The following is a 27,106-nucleotide window of genomic DNA, read 5'->3' as shown; positions in this document are numbered from 1 at the left end:
TCTCTTGACCTTGATGGTGCTTATGTTGAGAAATAAAGTTTACATTTTTTATTTTTAACTTTTAATTCCGTTTTTCCATGACCTTCTTGAAGTCCCCTTGAATATTTAGGAAAAATTTCACAACAATAGTGAAATACCTGTGTACCAGAAACTACAATCCATTGCTTAAAGAAATTAAAGAACAACTACATAAATGAGGAACAACTGAAAAATTGTTTATGGATGGAGGACTCGATAGAGTTAAAATGTCAATTTTACAAGTTGAATTTATATTCGATGCAATTCTAATAAAAATTTCACCAGAAGTTTTACTGGGGTAAATATTTACAAGCAAATTCTAAAATTTATATCAAAATGAGAACTTAGAAGAGCCAAAGCAATTTTTAAAAAGAGAAAGTTGGAGAATATACAGTATCTTTTTCCAAGACTTACTATAAAGCTTATCAATACAATGTGGAATTAGTGAAAGAATAAATGTATAAATCCATGGTACAGATCCCAGAAAATGACAACCACACCTACTGTCAAGTGATTTTTGACAAATAAACTAAGGTAATTAAGTGGGGGTAAAGAATAGTCTTTTTAGTAATGGTGCTGAAGCAACTGGCTCTCCATATGACAAAAAAATTGAACCTTGGTTTTTATTTCATACTAAACATAAACATTAGCTCAAAATGCATGATATAACTGTGTGTGAACACTGAAATTATAAAATTTATAGAGAAGCACTTAGGAGAAAAATCTTAGCATTTCCACTTTGTCCACACAGAAAAGTATGAACCATGAAATAAATTTTTATGCTAGTATATTATAAGTGGTATATTGGTATATTGTGGTATGTTGGTATATTGGTGGTATACTGGTAATTTGGATTAATTCAAATGAAAATATATTGTGCTTTGAAAAGACACCATTAAAAATAATAGGAAAGTCACATACTGGGAGGAAATGTATTCCATACACTCGTCTGAAAAGATATGTCTATCCAGGAGAAAAAATAACTCCTACAACTCAATATTAAGATGACACATGGAGCCCAATAAAAATTGGACAAAATATTAGAACAGATACTTTACCATAAGCCAATGTGTTCATGAAAAGATGCCCCACATTATTCAATTTCAGGGAAGGTTTATTAAAACCACAGCGAGTTAATACTACATACCCATTGGAATGGCTAACACTGAAAAGACTGGCAATACACATAATGTTGGCAAAGATACCCAGCAACTGGAATTCTCCAACATTGCGGGAGAAAGTATCAAATGTTACAGCCACTTTGGAAAACTGCTGGGTTTTTTCTTATACATTTCAACATATCTCTACCATATGATCCAGCCTTTTCAATTCTAGCTGTTTACCTGAGAGAAACACCTATGCCTACATTAAGGCTTGCACATGAATATTCATACAGCTTTACTTATAACAGTTCCCAAATGGAAAGTACCCAAATGTTCATCCACAGGTGAACAGATGAACAAACTATTGCTTATTTATATAGTGAAATACTACTCAGCAATAAAAAATCTACTGATGTATGCAACAGTATGTATGAATCTGAAAGTCAGTACGCAAAATGAAAAAGCCAGACATAAAATCCATACTGCATAATTCCATTTATATGACATTTTATAAAATGTAAATTAATCTATAGTGACAGAATACAAATCTGAAGGCCTGTCTGAAGGCCAGATGTGGAGGCAAGAGTCAAAGTGACACAAGAAACTTTTGTATGAATGGAAACTCTCTTTACTTATAACAGTTCCCAAATGGAAAGTACCCAAATGTTCATCCACAGGTGAACAGATGAACAAACTATTGCTTATTTATATAGTGAAATACTACTCAGCAATAAAAAATCTACTGATGTATGCAACAGTATGTATGAATCTGAAAGTCAGTACGCAAAATGAAAAAGCCAGACATAAAATCCATACTGCATAATTCCATTTATATGACATTTTATAAAATGTAAATTAATCTATAGTGACAGAATACAAATCTGAAGGCCTGTCTGAAGGCCAGATGTGGAGGCAAGAGTCAAAGTGACACAAGAAACTTTTGTATGAATGGAAACTCTCTGCAGCTTGATTGTTGTGGCTTCACAGGTGTATAAATCAATGAAAGCTCATCAGATTGCTCAAGCGGTACTTTAAAAGGTACATAGAAATATCAGATTATGCAACGTTGTTTCAGGAGAAAGACATTCTTTTTTCTTGGATCACATGTAAGAAGCATTTGAACAGATGCTAGAACAGCATTCTCAACATACACTCACTATTCTGTTGCAATTTTCCTCTACAGTCTTGGGGGCATTAACATGATAATGAAGAAAACAGAAGGTATAAAATCATGGGGCAGGTATAACCACACATTGATTCAACACGAACACAGAGGTTAAGACTTAGAGCTTGTTAGCTGGTAATTGTCTTGTAATTTGTTTAAACCACAGGTGGACAAGCCCGCCATAACCATCTCTTTTCCTTACAAGTTACCCATCTTCCACTAGGATGGAATAAAAGAATTATAGTGTTGGATGGGGTCATTTCCTCTTTGTAAAGATGAGGAGGACAGCGGACTAAGTAGATTATGAATGACAAAGGCAGTGGGTGATGAGAAATGAGACTTGATACCTCCTGACACCCCATTCAACGCTTCCTGCCCATTTTTATTTTACAGTAAAAACACACAAAAATTACAGCTGTTAAGACTACTTACATCCATAAGAATTTTTTCAAAAAACACAGGAAATAGAAAACATGTGTGGCTATAGGTGAAGAATTGAAGCAAATGAGAGAAGCAAACATTATGTCAGCTCCAGACACTCAGAAATAAAATTACAACTTTTCTTGATCCCAATAGCCTGATACAATGCTAAGGTCATCATAAACTAATTAATCAAATTACATTTTCTAGTCTACCTGCTGCATTTCTTACTACATTGTAATTCCCCTGATGACCAAGACATGGCTTTTTCGTTTTTCTTGTTTCCTGAAGATTCTGATATACTTCCTGTCACATAGTTGATCCTCAGTGAACATTTATAATAAATTGAGCAAATGTCAAATGTCGTATTTTCAGGGAGCAATCCATATACTTTCATGTTGCCTTTAATGTTTATTCTGGCATTATATATATTTTTGTCCATATGTCTGTGTGTAAAATAACAATGTGTATTCTCGTCAGAAGGTATTTTCTATTTCAACACCTGTGCAAGTAGAAGGTGAAAATCCTTCCCAAATGCCGCAAGAGCTCATGGCAAATGCAGAACTATTGTTAAGAAATTTTTCTGTTGAGCCTGTAATGTCACAGCACTTCAGTGAGGGAAGAAGAAAAGACAAACTGATATTACGTATCCTTAGGTAAAAGGATTTGGGGCTATTCCTGACTCTCTATTGGAAAAAATAGGGTAAAATCTAACTAACATAATTTCAGTGTTATTCAATGTTTTGTTAATGGGGGAAAGCATCATTTTAACTGTAGCAATCTATAGTGTTATGGACTGATTACTAGTTCAAATGACAGAGTCCTACAGTGAAACCCATAATTTTACATTGCGTTCTGCAAAAGATGATGGCAGTTCTTCACATTTAATGGTGTTGCTAGCTCAGAATCTTGTTAACACTCAGAGTCTGAGAGGTTGTGCTTATCCTTTCTTATTTTAAGCCAGAAGGAAAAATTTTCAAAGATCTATTGGCCTTTATTTTTCACGTACGGGATTTTGGTCAATTAGAAAATTACAAAGAAGAGGCACCTCAATTTGAAAATTTGAGAATAGAATGGTAAAATTATAAAGAAATGATTTTTTTTCCATAATAAAAAAAAAGACAAGTACTATGGTTTGACTTGCATTTAGCTCTTTGTAGCTATTTCTAGTCACTGATTCTATGGAAAGTCGCTAAGGAGTTAGTTGCTTGTTACTGGGCAACAATTTATTCCAATTATAACTGAAATGTTGCTAATAGACAGTTACTGGTGGATAAGAACAGACTTTAAAAATGAACTATTAAATCCACAGCATTTTCTCTTGTTGTAAAGAGGCAGAAATTATTCTAACAATTGACACTTTGTAATGTTCTAAGGTCTTTTTAGACATTTCAAGCGCTCTGGGGGCACCGGTGAGGACCCAGGGGCGGCATGGTTCAGAGCTGTTAAATGTAGAGTGACACAATTAGATAGAATAGCTACAGAGACCCGAGACCAAATGTTACCAGCGTATGGAATGCCACATTCTCTATAAGATGCAAATAGCATACAACCTTCAAAATCCATAGGAGTTTTTTTTTTCTTTTTTTTTAGAAAAAGGTTTTAATGGACATTTGGTAACTACATTCTGTTTTTGACAACCTCCCCATTACATTTCTAGTTATCTATTCAAAACCAAAGGACAAAAAATAAAAAAATAAAAACTACACCAGTTTACAAAGAACAATGGGGCGACAGCAAAATATATTCCTTGCTGTTTCACACGTGCTTTTAAAGGGAACAAACAACCAAACAAACAGAGAAATTGTAGTTCCTAAGTTTCTTGACCCAAATCCAAGCAGACTCATTGACAAGCCTAAACCTCTCCGTGTGTCTTCCTGCTTCTGAGGCTAAAATATGGATAAGCTCAAGGTTTGACACATGGGTATATTTTCAAATGACATGTTTAATGTACAGAAAAAGAGATGTCTATGTTTTTTTCTTCTTTATAACATTAAGATGTGATGTAAAATATACTAGCCAGAGTTGCATTTTTCACATGAGCAAAAGTTACATGCAGAAAAAGAACAGAAGTTCGTTGATTGTAGGATATGTAACCTTGAGAACTTTATCTTACAGCCAACGGTCACACATTCTGAAATGTCTTAAGTGATCTGGTCAGTGCTAAAGGTAGTAAGAAAATCTGGTTGCTGAAAATTTACACTATCTAATTTCAGTTATTCCCCCACAACAGAGTAACAGGCAAGCACATTCTCAGCAGCCGTTCCAGGCAGAGTATACACAGAAATACTTGTTGAATTTAATTGGGTTGAATAAAAATTTGTCCTTTTGAGGAACAAAGTTAGCATCTCAAATACAAGGTCTGCAAATGATGTAGGTTCTTCTTAGTTGGCTAATGAACTCCTGACTAGTTACAGATGAAAGGGATTAAAATGACTTTACTGAGCACTCACTTTAGTCTGTTTCATTATCTGAACTAAGGAAGTCTAAGACAATTAGGATTCCTTAAAAAAAAAGTTTCATCATTGCACTTCCTGTTTGATGAGTAAACAGCAAACTCGTTATGGTCTGCAAGGTACCTATTAAAACCCGTAACATCCCTGGAAGGGAGTAACTTGGAGAAAGTCAAGAAATCTTTCTGACAGGACACCGCAACTCCAAACAATCAACAACTCATTGTCATAGTGCGACAATCTTAGCCCTGTTGCAACTGGGCAAATAGTCCATTTGCAGAGAGAAGCATCATCGGGGTAGACAGGAATGCTGTTATTAACCATTATAAGTATGACGCGAAGGTCGTACATCAGGCTATTACACCTTTTCATTATACGCTAACCCCTCACGGCAGGGAAGCCACGCTTATGACTGCATTAGACAGACAAAGCCTTCAGCTCTTTAAAAAAAGAAAAAGCAAAAAAAAAAAAAAAAAAAAAAAAAAGATGAAAAAAATTAAACTCGTTTTCTTACCAGCACGTTGCAGCACCAACTCGCTCACAGGAATGTTGCCTTTTACAGGTTTCTCTTTTAATTATCCTAGAAGCAGGGAGAAAAAAAAAAATCAAAAAAAAAAAAAAAAAAGGCAAAGAAGAAGCAGGGTGGTTAAATTAGCGTGCTGGAATCTTTTCAGTTTGTCGCAGAGTAGAAAAATAAAAAAAGGAAAAAAAAGGCTCAGTAATTTAAATTTGCTCTCAGTTCAGGCTGCAATGCTGGGTCCCGCCCCTTCTTCCGGCTGGGTTCCACTACCTGCAAGGCTGGAACTGACAGCCACTGTGCAAACAAAAAAAGGCAACAAGCATGCTGGGACCATTCTGTCTGCTGTTTGGGTCTCACTTGTCCTGACAACTAAAAATCATCAGTGGAAAGGTATTCTACATTTTTTATTTGAGGTATTTTATTTGAGGTATTTGCATGTAACTCCCATTCATTTTAATTGATACACCATAGTACATGATGTTGGGGTTTGATTTCTGTTTGGGGTGTTATTTTTTTTCTTTTTCTAAACATCTATAATTATTAATACTATTTTTACTATGACAGTTTAGTGACATCTTGTGCATTTCTTACTCTTCCTGTCTCCTGCTCCAAAACACATTCCTTCCTGTCTTTTCCTTTAATTCCTAAACACTGAAATTTCTGGGAATATAGAGATGGAAATACCAAGATTAGTAAGGTTTCCACTTCTGCTCTGATTCTTTCTTTTTTGGGGGATGGTGGGAGGGCTACAGGGAGGTGCATCATACTAAGAAGAGTTTAAGGGACAGAGGGCCTAGGATGAAGGTCCCATCAACCCCAGAAACTTCTAGGAAGGATGAAATATTCAAATGAAAAAGTCTCTACAACGAAATGCAAGAAATTTATTTTCGTATTTATGTATTGTGCAAATAACTAAAAATAATGGAAATAAACTTGGTCTCCATTGCCAATTTTACCTAAGGTGTCTCCTATAGAAAACCGCTTTAATTTTAGCAACAAAAACCTGATACTTAACGTGCAGGGTATTGCAAGTGTGTAGCAGAGGAATTACGAAAGAGAATAAACCCCATCCTTCTTCTGTCAGGATGTAAATTGCTTGTGCAGAATTTTCAACAAGGTTTTTTTTTGTGTGTGTTGTTGTTCTTTTCTAAATGCTCTTTTCAGACGAGTGTGTTAGCGACTACTTCAGTATTAAAGCTATCGGAAGACTGTTGTAGTAGGGAACATCTATAAAGTTGCCTCTTGATCTGAAGCACTGCTTTTATGAAGGTTTATGGCATTGGTGCTTCTATTCAAGTCTGGATTTTTCTCTGATCATCCGACTATCCTAACTTGAGAGGACCATGCTGACTGATGTGTCATGTCCCATAGCTGGGGGTGGGTTGCTAAGGAGTAAAATACATAATTGTACACAGTTCTTCAACAGTGGCCAAAGACACAGAAGAGAGTTACTCTTGATAACATGATTGTGCTTAATCTACTTTTTAAAATAAACTATTATTTACCTCTTATCCCTACCTCAAGCCATTTAAATGGATTTCACCATTTCTGCACAACTTGTAGAATCTCTTAAATTCAAGGACACACTGCTTTAATGCATTTCACTTTTAAAAATCAGACTTTCAAAAGATAAATGATTAAAAATGTAATTTAAATAAATATGAGTTCACTTTTTAAATTGGTAAAAATTTAGCTGTCAAATATTTGTTCTGTCATTTGAGGTCTCATCAGAAAACCAAACCAATTAAAAATGGAAAGGTCTGAGGATGCACAGAGTGAAACTCCATCTTTGTCTTGTATTATAACCTTTACCAGGATTATTTCTCTACTACTGTTCAGCAATGAATGCCTTTGCTCACTTCCTACTAACAGCTGTAGCATAGAAAAAAAAAAGGGCAGGTCAAGTACTCAAGAAGCCATGTTAACTTCCCAAATAGTTATGCAATCAGCTTTAATGAAACAGTGGTAAATTACACCAATGTGCTAATTATAGGACTTTGTCATAGCATAAGATGCAATGAAACAACCCATGCCTTGGCTTGGAAAGTGCTATGCATAGATTATTTCAAAAGATTTAATTGAAGAGAGATTTTATTTTCCTGAAGCATTCTACAATTAAGTGGCATTCTTTCAATCCTTTCTCTTTTAAGACTAGTTCTAGACAAAAAAAAAAAAACCTGAAAATAAAGTAATGACTTAAAAAATATCTTACTATGAATATGACTAATTTGCCAATATTAGTTACTTTGGTATAATTTTGAACATAACATACTTAGAACATGTTAGGGAATATCAAAATATACAGAGTGGCACATACTGGTTTATATTCTGAATGTCTATTTTAAATGAAGAAATAATACTTTTATGTTCATCAATGTTTATTGAGTTCAGTTAGAAAAATATTAATTTTTTAAGAGACTGAGTCTCACTCTGTTACCCAGGCTAGAGTGTAGTGACATGATAATGGCTCACTACAGCCTCAAAATCCTGGGCTCAAGCCTTCTGAGAAGGTGGGGCTACAGGTGAACACCACCATGCTTGCTAATTCTTTATTTCATTTTTTGTTGAGATAGGGGCCTGTGTTGCCCAGGCAGGTCTCAAACTACTGGTCGCAAGATAACTTCCTACCTCAGCTTCCCAAAGTGCTGGGATTATGGGAGAATGTTAATTTGAATTAAAATAAAATAACCCTGACATTAAACTTAAGAGAAGGAACATTTTTGTTTGGCTAATGTCAACTAGGTTTTAGCAAATGTGTGAGACATGTGATTCCACTAGATATTTAACCTATTATTTCAGAGAATTTTACTTGGTGCTGGAGAGATTAAGCAATATATTGCATATCTCACAGCCATACTGGAAAAAAAATCCACTTCAAAAATAAATATCCCACTAAATTGTTAGGGCATTCTGTGGAGTGATACACATTTAGGTGGCTTTCACACCATGGAGATGTGTTTTACAGAAATACACTGAACAAGTTTCCTGGAGATATATTTTAAAGAACTTCTTGGAATTGGCATATTGTCATATGCTATTTAAATTTTCATGCTCAGAGAAAATATCGAGGTGGGAAATGCTAATTCATTTTTTAAAAGCTGTATCAAATCAATACATCTTAGTCTTTCCAGTTATAACTGATAATTAAATATCATTTTCAAACTTCTTGCATATATTAAAATTATTACTTTTTGATAAATGTATTCCTCATTCTGAGTCAACTGTCTTCAGTGTAATTTTACTGTTTTGTCTTTTGGGCAGTATCATACTGTCTAATAAATCATATGTTGTGGCTGTGATGTCTTATTGACTACAATAACTAATGTATAGTTTTCCATTTTAATAGAATTTGGAAAAATTGTTTGCTTATGTTGTACCGCTTAGCTATCATAATTAATTAACCCCTTTATATCTGAGTATTCAGAAAGTATTTTCTCAGTGCTGCCATAAAAATGGTCTTCTACTCATGTTTGGAACCACGTCCTCATCATTGAATCAATTGAAGTTTATGAAAAGTCTAATTTGATTTTTAAAACATACACAGACACAGAATTCTTGATTTTAAGGAGATGTTCACAATAATTTCTTTGTGACCACGTAGGTATAGAATTGTGGGTGATATTATCTGGGTATTTAGATCACAAAGAGATCAAAACAGACACTGATATTTGGCCTAAGATAGAAGAAAGACCATGAGGAGGCCTTAGACCTCAGCAGGCCATTTCCATCTTACTGTCGTATTCTTACACAGACAGGAAAACACACCTCAGATGAACTATGTTTTTCAACTGAACTCAATTCCGAAATACAAGGTAGCTCACGTGCGAATGGCCCACACGGAGAATCAATGTCCCTGTACCATTGATGCTGGGTCTATGTGATACCTGAAGTTTCATGGCATTTTATTAATTTCTATTTCTAAACTAAAAGTGCACCCTGCTCTGCTAAAAGGCACAGAAAACATACAGAATGTAAACCGAGAACATGGCATGCCACAGAAAGTATAAACAGAAAACCCTGACTTAGAGAGACATGTAAAAACTAGAGCATTTTACAGACACGCCCACTACCTGGCCAAATTGGATGCAAGAATTTGGAAGTGCATATTGGAAATAAGCGAAGTTTTCTTACAAGTCAGCTGATAAGAGATTTGACTTTGAGAACGTTTAAGCAAAGATGAAAGCTCAAGGAATTGCAATATTGAGGTGAGAAAAGGACGGCACAGGGGTGATGAGATGGGATCAGTGGAAGACATTCAGCGCTCAGAGAAGGGGGTGATTTCTCACTTGAATAACAAAGTGGAGAGCAGTACACTACCTGTGGGAGATGGGAAGGGGGTTGGCGATTGGGAGTAGTGAGTGATGAAGAGGTCACTTTGTAACAAATCCATCTGAGAACTCTGTTGGACAAAGTGGAGGAGATGGGATATTTGGGTCCAGCATTCAGAGAATTATCAGTGGAGAAGCAATGATGATCAGAGTCATGGGAGTACAACAGAAACCACAGAATAATGAGCTCTTCAAGAGAGCGTCAAGAAATAGAGCAGAATCCCAGGAACAGCAAAGAGGAAGCTCAGGTGAGAGATTAAGTGACTTGAGAGGTAAGAAGAAATGTGGAACAAAGTGAGATCAAATAATTCAAGCAAAAATGATCTGGACTAGACCAGGGCATCAAATGCTGCACAGATTTCAAATATTTATAATCTGGCCAGAATAGAGTAGAAAATATCAGTAGGAATTAACTAGTAGAAAGCTATTACTAAAGTGATTTTTATTGTAATGGTAGGGGCAGTTGCCAGATAGCACTGGTGAAAACGTGAATTGTGAAAGGCAAAATGTCATGCCATTAACCACCACACAATTAAATATAATAAGGACTTATTAACGATCTTATTGTGGTCCTACCCAGCCATGTAGTTTAATTTAGGTTTTACATAGGTAGTAAAGGATTCTAAACTGACTGCCCGCTTCCTATCTTAAAAGAGTTGACAATCTATTTGTAATGTATACAATTGCATTTTAGATTTCATAAGAGAAACCATTCTATTTTATATAGAGAACACCATGATATGATAGATAAGACAACATACATAGCTGTGCATAATACATAAGTATCTCTTACCAATGTGTGGCATTCAACTTCGCAGGGACTATGTATGCGTATAATTTTAAAGGAGATTTAATGGCATACCTAATAAATAGGCTGAGTAAATGCTTGCTGGATCACTAAGTATAGGAATATAAATGACACTATAATGTACTTTAAACTTTCCAGGAATCAGACACATGTACATGTATGTTATCACTTCAAATGGTGACCTACGTAACTGTCAATACTGGTCTGAACTGGCAATATTCTTTCCTCATTTCAGGATTTGACTTTTAGTAGTTGCTTCTGAGTTTTCTCAAATTTGAATCTTTAGCAAACAATTTATAAGGAAGCGTAGCCCTCCTAGCCCACATATGCTCTGCAAAATGCTCATTGACATAGCTTCTGTTTTCAGATATTGTTAGTAAGGCAGAATTAAATGACTTGCTATTTTGGCATTTTAGCAAAGAAGTAGCATTTCATTCCAAAACTCAGAACTTCTTTTTAAGCCATTGGTGAGAAAGTCTTTTTTAGGGCAGTGTTTTGGCCCTAAACCATGATTTTCTGTACTTACCAGAATTTATTGAATTTCTCTCTTTTAGATCTAGAAAGAAAATCAAGAGGAGATGATAGGTGGGGAGAGATTATATTTGAATCCTGAAAATAATCTTCCAATATTTTTCTGAAACAATTTACCACTTTCATTTAACTTAAAGCCACTTCAAACGTGGGAATTGCGGGTACAGTTTTCCTGGACACTGAGTTAATTTTATTATCCATTCAGGGGCTTGTATACCAGTTTGTTATACAGTTCATTTAGATAAAAGTTGAACAGTTGATAGAATATATTGTTAGGCCCCCTCTTGTTCTCCTTCCATTTTCCACAACATTACATAAACTTTCTAACATTATCTTTTTTTTGCTAGAGTTCAATATACTCTACTGCGGGAAAAACAAAAACAAAATAGAAACAAAACGAAATTTTTGCAAGCTTGTTGTTGTGAAAATACTTCACTCAGGCAGCCGGGTGTGGTGGCTCATGCCTGTAATCCCAGCACTTTGGGAGGCCGAGGCACGCAGATCATGAGGTCAGGAGTTCGAGACTAGCCTGGCCAACATAGTGAAACCCCATCTCTACTAAAAAGAAAAGAAAATGCTTCACTCTAGAATTTTGATGAGAAGGTAAGCCGGTATATTATCATAAAAAAATGTTTCATTTTCCAAGTCGTTTAGTCAAAATGCAGACTTGATGTGCTTAAATGAACTTTTCAATTCTGCACTCAGAAAAGCGCCATGAAGACTCACGTGCAGCTTCCTGAGGAATTTGTGTTTCACCCTAGAAGCAATGGGAGGCCACTAAGGTATTTTAAGCAGAAGCACGACATCATTATACATATTGTTGAAAGACAAACCTTCCAGCAGCATTTAAAATAGATTGAAGTGGTGAGATTATTTCAATAACATATTACCCTGAAAATATTTTACCTTGCTTGGTGGCAAAAGGATTTAGGGTAGTGTACAGGGAAACATGATTTGACAATAGAAAATATAATTTTGGGGGAAGAGGGAAAAAATAAGAATATAAAAGCAGAAGACAAGCAGGAATTAGATTAATATACAACATCATACTCTAATGTTGATAGAAGTAAGCTAAGCTTTGGTTCTATAGCTTCCCAAACAATGTGAAATAGAAAATATCATTAGCTGCATGCATCAAAATATCTAGAAGATGAAAACAAACCACTTGTTTAGGAGAATTATAGCTCTTTGACATGAGAAATTACAGAGGAATTTCTCTACGTTCTCACAGAGAGGTACCAGAATGGTATGGTAAACAATGTTTGGCACACACATTTATATTTTACATACAATGGGTCTGATTTTGGTCATAAAAGGACCCAATTTTTATCAAAGCTCAAGGTGATTATAATTTTAGCCTGAAAGATAATCAAACGTGGCCGGGCGCGGTGGCTCACGTCTGTAGTCCCAGCACTTTGGGAGGCCAAGGCAGGCGCATCATCTCAGGTCAGGAGTTTGAGATCAGCCTGGCCAACATGGCAAAACCCCATCTCTACTAAAAATACAAAAATTAGCCGGGTGTGGTGGTGGGTGCCTGTAATCCCAGCTACTCGGGAGCTTGAGGCAGGAGAATTGCTTGAACCTGGGAGGTAGAGGTTGCAGTGAGCCGAGATTGTGCCATTGCACTCCAGCCTGGGCAACAAGAATGAAACTTCATCTCAATAAAGAAAATAAATAAATAAATAATAAATAAATAAATATAATCAAACACTCCACTACAGACCTAAAAATAAATAAAAAGGCATAGTAAGCAATTGAGTAATGAATTAAGACAATATGAAGCAGTTAATTTCAGTTAGGCACTGTCCTTGTCACCAGAGATACAACTGGCAACAGGACTTACTGTGGCTCTCAGACTACTGGGGACACAGACAAGTTAACAGACAATTGCCATAGTGCATGATGAGTAGAAGGAGAGGGAAAGCATAGCATGAGATGTGAAGGCAAAGCATGTTCCCAAATGAGGCTTGAGGGATGGTTTCCAAGGGGAAGTGACATCTGTGTAGCAGCCTGGAAGGGAGAAGAAACTCCTGAGGAAGAGACTAGGAAAATGGGAATAGATGAAACAGCCACATTCAAAGGGAAGAAAGAGGTGAGCACCTTTCCTCCAGTGAGTTAACAGTTGTATCTCTAGTCCCTAGAACAGAGTTATCGAAACAAACTTTTAGCTAACTCATAATTTCTTAAATGTTGATAGAATAACATTGCTTAACACAGTTAACGTCATCCAGCTAGAACTTATGAAGGGCATCATATTTAATGTTGAAACTCAGAAGCATTCGCATTACAATCAGAAACAAGGTAAGAGTGATTTCTGTTATCTTTGTTATCCAACATTGTTTTGGAGACAAGAGTTAACAGTAAACAATATATATTTTGAGACAGTAGAGGCAAACTCATCCATTTGTCTTTTTTGGATGATACACTTATCTATATAGAATACTCAAGACCCTACATATAACTCAGAGGAGATCAAAGTTACTGATACAAAATAAATATATAAAAATCAAGAATATTCTTATACCTCAGCAATACCCATAAAATGTAATAGAAAACAAAAGCCTCTATATGCCAGTAACAAAACCATGAAAAATAAATTTAATAAAATATGTGCAAGATCTTTTTGGACAAAATTATAAAATGTTAACAAAATATATAATATAGAATGGGAATATATGAGTTATACAATGTTATAGAGAACTAATCCATAAATGCAAAGTAAGATCAATCAAATTATTATACATTACAACTCATGGAGTCTGCATCTAAAATTTATTGCTTCAACTGTACAGTAAGGATCCTTTATAAAATATAATATTTGGGGGAATAGTATGTAAAAAATTTTCAGCTATTTCTTGATAAGAAATATGAAGCCACAGCTTTAGGAAGCACAGCATACTTTAAAGCAAATCAACAAAAATAATTTTACAATGAAACATAATGAAGACAGAAAAAGGAAAGCAGGCTTCTACTTCTAGCCATGACCCAGTAACGTAGTGTGGGACTTACATTCCTGACATGAACAATAAAACCAGGTAAAAAATACAAATCAACCGTGTACAAGCCTTGGATCATAAGCAGCTGAGAACTCTCATCCGTGAGAGAGGGGAAACGCATGAAATGACCCCCTACTCACCATAGCTCTCCAGGGAGAGGTCCCAAAATGCAGCAGAGGGAAGCAAAGCTAAAACAGAGCTTTACGGAGTCACTAATGAGGAGGCAGAGAGTTCGAGGCTACTGAAACAGCTGAACTTTGCATGGCAGATTACCATAAAGGAGAACATAGTGGACAGAGGGGCTCCTAAGTATCTGTATGTGTTTCTCAAAAGTCCTTAAGGCCAGGGTGGGATTCTGCATTGCCCAGCACAAAGTACAAGGTTCAGAGTGGAGATGATATTGCATAGCTGTGGTAGATGTAGTACTGTGGCCCAGTTAGAATGGAAGGGCATTGTTAATACCTGGGCATTCAGCTGATATACCAGCACAGTCACACCTTAGGAGCAAAAACTGTATCTGAAAGTTATGTAACCTTCCTTAAGAAAACCTAAAATGAAGCCTCAACAAAATACGGTAGAGATGCTAGCAAATTTGCATACCATTAAAACAAAATTCAATGTTCTAAAAAAGACATTAATCCAGACTTAACAACAATTTATCACTCACAATAACCAGCATTCTTGCTTATTCCCTAGACATGAGAATAGGCAAGAAGAGAAATATCTATTTATTTAATCCAAAAAGAAGACTGAAAAAGAGAAACAATATGACAAGAGATAGGATAGAAAACAAGTAGAAATATGGTATATATAAACCCAAATATATCAATAACTGCAATAAATGTAAATGCACCAAACACTCCAATTAAAATGCAGATTATCAGACTGTGTAATAAAGTGAGACCCAACAAAATGCAATCTACAGAGATTCACTTTAAAATATGAAGATACTACCATATGATCCAGCAATTCCACTACTGTGTGTGTATAGGTGTATAGACAGACAGATAGATAGACAGACAGATAGAAAAGAACTCAATGTATTGGAGAGCTATCTGCACTCCAATGTTTATTGCAGCACTATTCACAATATATAGAATCAACCTAAGCAACCATTAATGGATGAATGGATAAAGAAAACGTGGTATCTGTATACACAATGAAGTATTATTCAGATATAAAAAATAAAATCCTGTCATCTGCAGCAACATGGATGGAAACAGAGGTCATTATGTTAATGAAATAAGCCAAGCACAGACACACAAATATTGCATGTTCTCACTCATATACGGGAGTTAAAAGAGGGGATTTCGTGAAGATAGAGAATAGACTGGTGGTTACCAGAGGCTGGGAAGAGTAGTGGGGAAGGAGGTTGAAGAGGGGTTGATTCATAGACACAAATAGTTAGACAGAAAGAGTAAGACCTAGTGTTTGATAAATCATCAAGGTGACTATCGTTAACATATATCTATTGTACCTTTCAAAGTAACCATAAAAGAATAATTCAAATGTTCCTAGCATAAAGAAAAGGTAAATACTGACAGTGATGGATATCCTAAATATCCAAATTCAGGCCAGGCATGGTGGCTCACGCCTGTAATCCCAGCACTCTGGGAGGCTGAGGCAGGCAGATCACGAGGTCAGGAGATCAAGACCATTCTGGCTAACACGGTGAAACCCTGTCTGTACTAAAAATACAAAAAATTAGCCGGGCGTGGTGGCCGGTGCCTGTGGTCCTGCTACTCTGGAGGCTGAGGCAGGAGAATGGCGTGAACCTGGGAGGTGGAGCTTACAGTGAGCTGAGATCGGGCCACTGCACTCCAGCCTGGACGACAGAGTGAGACTCCGTCTCAAAAAAAAAAAAAAAAAAAAAATCCAAATTCAGTCTTTGCATATCATATACATGTATCAAATTATCTCATGTATCCCAAAATATGTACATTAATTATATATCGAAAAATAAAACTGTTAGAGGAAAACAAAAATAAAATATAAAGACACAACTAGGTTTAAAGTAAAAGTATGACAAAAGTACACCACGTACACATGAAGCACATGGAAGTCACGGAAGGATACATGTATATCAGACTAAGTGGATTTCAAGATAAGAAGCATGAGAGATGAAAAAGAACATTTCATGCTAAAAGAGCAAAATCAACAGAGAAATGTAACAATCCTCCATGTGTCTGTGGCTAATAACTGTCTTGAAAAATATGAGTGAATCTAGCAGAACTAAAGAGAGAAGTAGAAGAAATTCCAACTTGGAGTTGTAGATTTTGACTCTTCTCTCAGAAATGAATTGAAAAAGGAGACAAGAAATCAATAAGGATATAGAAAATCTGACCTCAGAACATTATACCCAGCAACTGCAGAAAACACGTTTTTTTCCCAAGTGCATATGAAATTGTCCCAGATATACCATATGCTGGCAATATAATGAGTGTTAATACATTTCAAGACTAATGAGAAAAAAAGAAAAAAATTACATCGTCAGAAAAAAAAGAGGCTACATCACTACATATCCTCTCGTCATTTAAGAATAAGGAAATATTATCTACAAGTCAATGTCAGCAACAAATTAGATGAAAATACACATTTCTTAAAAACTCAGTTTACCAAAATCGACACCAGAAGATACAGAATACCAGAAAACTATTTACTTATTAAACAGATTTGTAATAATATACTTTCCTGCAAACAAAAGCCCAGATACACTGATGCATCCTAACAAATGAATCATGTCCATTTTCACACAAACTGTTTTCAAAATAGCAGAGGACACTTCCCTAATTAACATTGTGAGGCTATCTATAATGACACCATGTTGACTATAATAAAGACTGGCATGGTCATTGTAAGAAAAAAATGTACAGCATTAAGTTTTCTTACAAACAAAGATATCTACCCTATTTCTCCTCAATTCAACGCCCAGGAATTTACTCAAGAGAAATGAAAACACTTATTACCCAAAGAATCGTAGTTGATAGTCATAATTAACTTATCCACAATAGCCAAGAACTAGAAATAAGAATATGTTAACAAGTGGATGACGAAACAAATTCTGGTGATTCATACAATGGAGTAAGTCTGTAGAAATAAAAATAATCAAACTGATGATATATACAAGAACAGATATTTTGTAGGTATTGTATTTAATAAAAGGAGCCAGATATAAAATAATACATAGAGCTCTGTAACAGGTGAAACTAATCTATTCTAATAGAGATTAGAGCAATGGTAAGAGGAGTTGGGGTGAGGAGACTGGACCATGCCAAAGTGAAAAGGAAACTTTCAGGGGAAAGAAGCACTGGGGCTGCTTGTTACGTGGATGTGTGTATTTGTCAGCGCTCACTGAACTGCACACTGAAATCTATGCACATCGTTTTATATTTTGTGTGTAAAGTTTATAATAAAAGTGAAAAATAGAGAAACCAGAACACCTATGAAAGAAGGACAATGGGAATAACTGGATTTATACTAAATACAACAATGTAAGCTGGAAGAAAATGGAATATTAACACAAAAACACAAAGGATATTCTAAACAAGTATGTAGGTTTAAATTTTGTCTCTGTAAAATGTTATAAATATCTAATTTGTGAAGTTTTCATGAAAAAAGAGAACTGAAATGTTAGAGAAAAACAGCATGTGTGTCAGGGGAAAGATGATCTGAGTTAAAGTCTTTGAGTCTTGTTTTCTAGAAAGGCTCTCCTATGGTTCTGACCCTTGTGAGGTTATACGTTAATGGAAAAATTTCAAGAGTAGCCACTAACAGAAAAGAAGAAGCTTAAATATCAAATCAAAAGAGAGAAAAATGTTAAAAATAAAATAGATAAAATGAAAATATAATAAAAGAGAAAGAATTGTAGTTGTTAGGGACATTCACATAGTGATTCTTACAACCATCCCCCAACAGGTTAATCGGCTCATATGTATAATGATTTGAATCCTTCCCACAACTTCATGGCTTCACTATTACCCGAATTTTATAGAGAAGGAAAGTGTGACATACAATGTCAAAAAGCTACTTTACTTAGTAGCAGATTCAAACTTAGGCAGTTTGGTTATGAAATCCATTTTGGAACCAATATCCTATTCTTCCTTGAAAGGCAGAGCAAAGATAAATTTAAAAGAGATATAATGAAAGGAATTCCAAAATGACAATAATTTCAATAAATGTGAAAGAAGTTACTGGTAAAAATACTTCTCAAAGGAATTTCAAAAGTTACAGCCCTGTGCCACTGGAAGTGGTAAATGTAAAATACAGCAAAATTGAATGTCAAAGAATGTCAAAGAATGGAAAAAGAGGTAAACGCAAACCAAAATAAAGATTAGGTAGCTATATTTACATAGAAATACAGTTTAAGATAAAAAAATATTGAGGGTAGAGAGGATCATTAGACAATAAAAATATTCTATTCACTGGGAACTTACAGCTTTACAAACTTGTATGCAACTTATAAAACAGGCCCCAAAGTTTACAGCAAAAATGAAAAGAACTACTGTGTGGTTCATGGTGAATAAATGATGAAATCATTCAAAGAGGACCTCAAGCCCTGGAGTGGAGAATTCTTATCTTTTATTGTTTGAAATAATGATTAGACATAAATGTATACACCATAATGCTTTTAAATATAGTAATAGATATTTTTGCCAATAAAGTCTTTGCTACTTGCTATTATTTCTTAAGTAAAACTTATAAGGAGAAATTACTGATTTAGAAATTAAATAATTTTCAAGGTTTGATATTTATTATGTATATTATTGAGTTTACTTTCTGAAAAATTAAACTTACACTTAAAATATAGATATAATTTTCAATATTTTAAGAAGGTTTTACCAATTTGAATAGATAAAATATAGTGAATGTAGATTATTTTAATTTTGAACTTCAGATTTAAGTAATACAGGTTTCTTTCATACAAGTCATGATGGATACTCGTGTATGAGTTTTTCATGTTTTACACAATTTCTATTAGCATGTTTATGTTATTTTTGACTCATAAGAGCTTTCATATATTAACAATATAGAATTTCAATTTGTAAATATTATTTCAAGGTTTAATGTAGTTCAAGTACTGCCTATAAACAAATTTTTCATTAAGAAGCTTAAAGGTTTAATATACTCAAATGTGTTTCCTTTATGTTTTTCTTTATTGCATTGAGAAAATATTTTATTATGTCAAGATTAATGATTTCCACATATTTACTATGCTTGTAAATTAAATGTACATATAATTATTATTTTAGCAAAAAATCATAATAAAAGCAGAGTTGAGTGAATTACAATTAGAATTGAATAAAATGAAATAAATCAAGACATGTTGAAAGTATTGATAGTGGCACATAAATTGAGAAAAATTTAGAGTCATGAATGTTTATAGATTAGTCAACCAAAAGAAGTAGAGAAAGGCAATAAAAATTAGATGAAATAGAAAATAAAGATACCACAGATATATTAAAAAATTAATAGTTTTCTTAAGAAGTAAAAAACCAGGCCGAGCATGGTGGCTCACGCCTGTAATCCCAGTGCTTTGGGAGGCCGAGGCGAGTGGATCACCTGAGGGTGGGAGTTTGAGACCAGCCTGACCAACATGAAGAAACCCCATCTCTAATAAAAATACAAAATTAGCCGGATGTGGTTGCGTATGCCTGTAATCCCAGCTACTCGGGAGGCAGAGGCAGGAGAATTGCTTGAACCCAGGAGGCAGAGGTAGTGGTGAGCCGAGACTGTGCCATTGCAATCCAGCCTGGGCAACAGTAGCAAAACTCAGTCTCAAAAAATAAAAAGTAAAACAAAACAAAACAAAACAAAAAACACCTCTCATAAAACATGAGGGGATGTCATTAGAAGAGAGGAGATTTAACATATTATTGGAGAATCCCATAAATGACTTGAAGCCAGTAAGTCAGAAACCTTGGACCAAACAAATTCTTAGAAAAATATAATGATAGAATGCTGAAGAAGAAATAGCAAGCTTAAATAGCCTAATAACCATAGAAATAAAATTAGTGTTAAAAATTATCACAAAAAAATTACCATCCCAAATGACTTTGTCAGTAAATTCTATGTAACTTTGAAGGAAATGATTCCCATTATTCTGCATTTTCCAGAATATGGTAAAAAATAGAAATACCCTAATATCATGAGACCAGCAGAAGCTTGAAGCCAATCTCAGCTGTTATTAATTACTGTGAATAAGAATGGGAATTAGCTGGTTATGGGATTGACACATAAAATTCTATTTCTTTTTTTGTTTATTATACTTTTAAGTTTTAGGGTACATGTGCACAATGTGCAGGTTAGTTACATATGTATACATGTGCCATGTTGGTGTGCTACACCCATTAACTCGTCATTCAACCTTAGGTATATCTCCTAATGCTATCCCTCCCCCAACACCCCACCCCACAACAGGCCCCGGTGTGTGATGTTCCCCTTCCTGTGTCCATATGTTCGCATTGTTCAATTCCCACCTATGAGTGAGAACCTGCAGTGTTTGGTTTGCAAGGACAAAATTCTATTTCTTTACATGAACAAATGAGAAACAAAAATTACAAAAATATGTATGCCATTTACAAAGACAATAAAGTTACAAGAAAAATCTAACAAAAATTGTGCAAGACAAGACTGGGGGAAACCAGATCATTTTGTTGAAAGCTTTAAAAAATGATTTAACTAAAAAGAGATATCATATTCATGAATTGTAAGGCTCATATTATATTTAATTCTTACTCAAACATATTTATAGATTCAATGACATGTCAATAAAATTCAAAAAGTCTTTCTAAGTTGATTCTCATTCTTATATAGAATACACTAGACCAAAATTTGCCACAAAAATTCTAATAACACAACGTGTTTATGTGCATGAGTTGCTCTACCAGGTATCAAAACCTATTATTAAGCAATAGATAGTGTGTTATTGGCCTAGGGATAAAGAAATTGATCAGTGGAACAAAACAGAACACTTAAAAACAGATCCATCCATGAAATCTGGCATCCATTGTCACAGCAAGTATGCAATAAAATGGGTCATTTAATTCAAAGTTATGTTCTGTGGCATTTTATGTCAGTAAATTGAGCATTCTGTAATTCATCAGAGGGTGGTGCTTGCAGGGGAACAGGGTATGTAAGGCAGACTCATATCCTGAGTGTTAGTTCTGGCATGAACGAATCGCTGCCCCTCTGGGATCGAAGACATTCGGATGTATTAGATTTTCCACAAGGTGACGGACTGTCCTCTTTGCACAATGTTATATATTGAGACCTCAAATCTGGGCTCTGCTACTGACAGGGCTGAACATTCAGGAGTAACAATAGGTAGCTGAGTCTCTGCATGAAGAAATCGGGGGTATCTGGCTTATTCATAAGCACCACTTCTCTCATCATACTACTCCATTTATGGGGCCACTGTGGAAGACAGGATAGAGTCTGCCTGCCATTTGCCCCTAAATGCATCCTGTCTACCTAGCTGTTGAAGGCCTCCTTTACTGATACGTATTGATTATGCCTGCACTCTTGGGTCTTCCCTCTATTTTCCTCCTCTTCATTTCCAATCTTTCAGTGTGGGTATTACCAGGCCCTTATTCATCAAAAAAGCAAATAATTGCTACTGCCCAGAAATGCATGCATCTTCTTACCTCAGGTTATTTTTCTCTCCATACAAAAAACATGACTGAGTCTGCCTACTGCTTGTGGCTGTACGAACTGATTTTCTTCTCCTCATTGTTCTTTGAGGTCATTCCTGAGTAGGGCTGTAGTACAGCATCAGACCAATTTTGTCTTTGCCAACATGTTGAGCTAACCTACTTCCAGAGGAAGACTTTTATTTTCTTTTTGGTTCATTGTTAGGTGGTTTTAGAGAATGGCCAAGGAGGCTCTACTTGTGTGTGGGACACCCATCAACACAAAAAATGTTGGCAATATGGAGATCTGAGGCATCTGTTCTTGCAATTTTGAGGGCCATCTGGAAATGCTCAGGACAAATTCTTAATGTATAACTCACATTGTATGATGGATTGTGACTGCACCTGTCCAACTTTGTAACTTGGTGAATCTGACTATACTCAACTCATTATGTAGTTCCAGTGGTTAGGCACTTGTTCTCTGCTAGGGCTGGGTAGCATGCCAGAAGTTGCTTTTCAAACCCCAGACAGTACCTTGCTTCAGAACTCTTGTGTTCCATGCAGTGCCTCATTTACTGGGGATGACCAGAGGCTTTATGTTAGTACATTATCCACCATAGATCCCTCTAGCCCCATTGGATCTGCCAGGTCATACAGTCTGGACGTGTGACAAAGTTCTCTCTCATTCTTTGCCCTTAAAACCGGAAGCCTCTGAGTCACTTCATAAATGATCAGGGCACTTTGTGCAAAAATGGTTTATGCTACCTCCAAAATACAGATAAAACTACTAAGCCTGTGGCCATGTTTCTCTTAGTGGTAGGGAATGTATGGTTCAATAACCCTTTCCCTTAGATAGAATAGAGTACCACAGCATGCTCCAGATTAATGAAATCTTGTGAACATTACGAAAGTGGCAGGTGTCTGAATTTTAATTTTGTAGAGTACATAGTGCCCTCTGGCATGTTATGTACCTTTTCAGGGTATCAAGAATACTTGCCACTTTCTGCTCACTAGAGCATTTTAATATATGATTAATATGGTGGCTAAACACGGTAGTTTTCAGAATGACAAGATGATCCAAGTCTTTACAGAATACGTTGTGACAAAGAACAGGAGAACTGACACAGCCTAGAGGAAAGACAGTACATGTGCACTTCTACTGTTCCCATGTAAAAACATATGGCTTTGGTTCCCTTTACCCCTGAATTTTGAAAATAATTTACTGTATCAATTATAGTCACCATATCAATACTTGCATACCCCAAATCTGTGGTGATCTGTTATATCAGCAGACATGCAGTGTGGAGGCTCCTCAGGGTACCTGACCACATATCGTCCAGATACAGCAACAACTATAGTTATGAGTACATTCACCAATATTCTAGATCTCCTCTCCATCTAGGCACAGAAACGGATTGCATTTCCCTGCCCTTTTCGAAATAAGGCTAAGTCTATTTGAAGGGCTTTGGCCAGTAAAAGGGCAAAGTCACATGCATCACTTCTCGGTGGTAACTGTTAGCCAGTGTGTTAGCATCTGCATTTGCCCCCATTGCCATGGTCATTATCAAAGTGTTGATGTATGTCTATTCCTGCCCCAAATAACCTGTGTTGGTCATGTGAGCAAGAAGTAAAACTTTAGTTGTGTTAAGCCACTGAGATTTTGGGGTCATGTACAACGTTAATATACCCAGAGGCTGGGAAAATATGGCCTACTGCCTGTTTCTATCATACCATGTTGTTGAACCCTGGTATAACCGATGCTATCATGATAAAAAATGAAGAAAAATACCTTAAATCTGAAATGCAGCCCCACACTGAGCATAACTAGGAATAATTGTTTTCCTAAGCCACTCAATTTTGGCATGACTTATTATGCAGCATTATTGTGGCAGTACCTAATGGATACACTATGTGATTTAATTCCATAAAGTTGTATTTTTTTTTTTTTTTTTTTTTTTTTTTTTTTTTGGGAGACGGAGTTTCGCTCTGTCGCCCAGGCTGGAGCGCAGTGGCATAATCTCGGCTCACTGCAAGCTCTGTCTCCCGGGTTCACGCCATTCTCCTGCCTCAGCCTCCTGAGTAGCTGGGACTACAGGCACCCACCACCAAGCCTGGCTAATTTTTTGTATTTTTAGTAGAGACGGGGTTTCACTGTGTTAGCCAGGATGGTCTCGATCTCCTGACCTCGTAATCTGCCCGCCTCGGCCTCCCAAAGTGCTGGGATTACAGGCATGAGCCTCCGTGCCGGGCCAATTCTATAAAGTTTTAACACAGACAAAATTCAGGAAAGGTATTTGAAGTCACAATGGCAGTCACGCTTTGTGAGTGGTGACTGGAGGAAGCCCCAAGAGGGTGGCTGAGTTGCTGTGATGTTCTGGTTCTTGATCTATGTGGTAGATACACAGGAATATTCACTTTCTGAAAGTTCATCAGGTTTAAATAACTCGATGAACTTCTGATTTTAGTTTTCCTTATGCCAAGAAGTTTTCCATATTTTCTTTGTGTCAAGAAGATAGAGGAATGGGCAATACCTATGTGTCTTTATATTGAATGATTTATGAGGCATATTGTTAAGAGCAAAAGGCAATCATAGAATAGCCAGTATGAATAGTATGCCACCATTTGTGTGAAATTCAAAAGGTGGATATGGATACATACATTCTGGTATATAAAAAATATCTCTAGAATGATAAATTTAGTTGCCTCTAGAGAGAATCACTGAAAAGTCAGAGTAGAAATTAAATAAACTTTTAACTGAGGACCCCCCTTTTTAAAAACTGATTTTTTTAACCACGTGTATATAACTTAAATTTTAAATACCAAAATTAGATTTATAATGTATATACTATACTAGTAACTCTTCCATTATATCTGTTTCTGATTGCTACTATTACTTAAATAACAATGTGATAACATCCTTAATTTTGTTTCACTATTTAACATAGATTTCTGAAAATATGATTGGATCCAGAAATGGATGAGAGATTTCCTTGAAGATTAAGTGATTTATTCACAGATATTTACATTTTATATCTTACTGTATCTTTTTGTTATAGGTAAAATTATGTTTCATATTTTTGGACAAAAATTTTGAAATTTTTAGGATGAGAACTTGTAAGTCTAGAGTTCTTTGGATGATTTATGAAAATTTGATTTGCATTATTACATATATATTTTAATTTTTATGTGGCCCAGGCTCAAAATGCTGGGCTGAAACAATCCTCCTGCCTCAGCCTTCCAAGGTTGTTTGGATAACAGGCATATACCTCAGTGCCCAGCTAAAATTCTTTGTTGTTTTTTCATCTTGCTATTTAAAGAGCATTATTCTAAAAATTTATTTATTGTATATATTTAAGGTATACAATATATTTTGATATATTCACAGTGAAATTATGAAAGTCAAACAAACCAATCTATCACCTTCTGTAGTTACCTTCTGTGATAAGAGAACCTAAAATCATAGCAATTTTTCAGTATACAATGTTATCAACTATAGTCTTCATGTTTTGGGTTGGATCTCTAGATTTATTCGTTCTCACAACTGCAAATTTGTACCCTTTGGCCTACATCTCATTTCCTTCCCCTCATTCCCAGTATCCACAATTCTACTGTTTCTATTTATTCAATCTGTTTAAGATTCTGCATACAAATGAGATCACACAGTACTTTTTCCCCCTATGTCTGGCTTACTTCACTTAGCATAACGTCCTCCAAGTTCATCCGCATTGTGGTAAATGGTAGGATCTCCTCTTTTAAGGTTGAATGCTATTTCATTGCATTTTTCTATGTGCAATCCTAGAGGGTGATTTTTAGGATGGAGCGTAGGGTTATCCAGCCACTTCTTAGCCTGTATTAAGAATCACAGCACATAACCACACATATACACACAGAGCTCTACAAATTTTTGGTGTACAGTGGTTTCATCTACCTTGAACTCTATGACTGAGGGGCTTTTCTTATGGGTCATTTGGCTGCCACAGTAGGCAGTGTGAATTAATCATTCCTTTTGTCTAAATATCTTCTTTCTTCCTTTATTTGTATAGAGGAGAAGGAAGACTTGTGTCTTTTGTCATTTCCATTTCTGAGAGTTTCCTCTCCATTCTGCCCATTGGTCTCCTATTTTCACGGTTTCTCCTGGCAGAGAAAGACACTCTTGTCATTTTAATAATCAATAGCAGATTGCAATTCTTCATGCTTTTCCAGTATTTTTCCAGTGGAGGAATTTTTGCCACATATGTGGTTATGTCCTAAGAGGTGTCATGTAATGACACAATCAAAATATCTTTATATCTGTAGATATAAAATATCTACAGATATAAAACATCTGGATATAAAATATCTATATGCATAAAATCAAAATCAAAATATCTAGCATATGATTCACTGATTTTACTTCAAAAATAAAAATTCTCCAGGTGTTAATGCATTGGCATCATGGTTATTTTTGTTTAATCTTTATTAAAAATGATTGAAAAAGCCATTTGGATGAAGACACAACTCTTAGTTCTCCTTGTATCATGTTAGTAACTTGATATATTTTACTTCAAGTTTTTTAAGAACTTGAATTGACCCGAAATAAAATAACTATTGGCTGTTTTTTTCCTACAATTATGAGCCTTTAATGGAAAAGATGACATTATCAATTCTCAAACGTACTCTTATTTGAAAAACAATCTACTGAATGATATTACATTGCAACTACCTAGAATCTCTTAATTCTAAGAAAGTATGTCAAGGGCAAGAACTCTGTTGTAAATACCAATTCTACCCTTGTAGAATTATCTTATGCAAATCACTTCATATGTCAGTGCATATTAGAAGGAACTGGCAGAAGTTCCTCCAACATTTGTGTTACCTTTGATTTTTTTCATGGTTAAAATATGGTTAATAAAATCATGGTGTTGTGCTATTCACAGGGATATTTGGTGGCAAGTATTGCTATACTTCCCTATAATAGTTTTGATGATTGTAAGATGTTAACATTGCTATATGAATCTCATATCGTTAGAACATGTTCCCTGTGTACCTAAGTCAATTGATGATATAATTTAAGACAAAGAAAAGCGATCACTAAAGAGAAGTATGGATTTGTGATGAGTTCGAATTGAATATAGTGTTTCTTAGTGAAAAAACTCT

At 35.4% G+C, this 27,106-nt stretch overlaps 1 protein-coding gene and 1 long non-coding RNA gene across 2 annotated transcripts in view; one reads left to right on the top strand and one right to left on the bottom strand.

Moving 5' to 3' along the window:
• The window catches only part of CELF2 (CUGBP Elav-like family member 2), an 867,789-nt gene extending 862,031 nt beyond the window's left edge, over positions 1-5,758 (bottom strand). The window contains exon 1 of the mRNA XM_055092397.1: positions 5,674-5,758. The gene's annotated coding sequence lies outside the window, so the exon portion shown is untranslated. The remainder of the gene's footprint in view (positions 1-5,673) is intronic.
• A 157-nt stretch (positions 5,759-5,915) lies between these two features.
• LOC103783194 (uncharacterized) overlaps positions 5,916-27,106 on the top strand; it is a 45,762-nt gene continuing 24,571 nt past the window's right edge. The window contains exon 1 of the long non-coding RNA XR_608746.4: positions 5,916-6,069. This is a non-coding gene — a long non-coding RNA (uncharacterized LOC103783194). The remainder of the gene's footprint in view (positions 6,070-27,106) is intronic.

This window comes from Pan paniscus, chromosome 8 (assembly GCF_029289425.2).
Source record: "Pan paniscus chromosome 8, NHGRI_mPanPan1-v2.0_pri, whole genome shotgun sequence".
NCBI lineage: Eukaryota > Metazoa > Chordata > Mammalia > Primates > Hominidae > Pan > Pan paniscus.
Note: the sequence above shows the minus strand (reverse complement) of the source record. Positions and strands in the feature narration are given on the sequence as shown.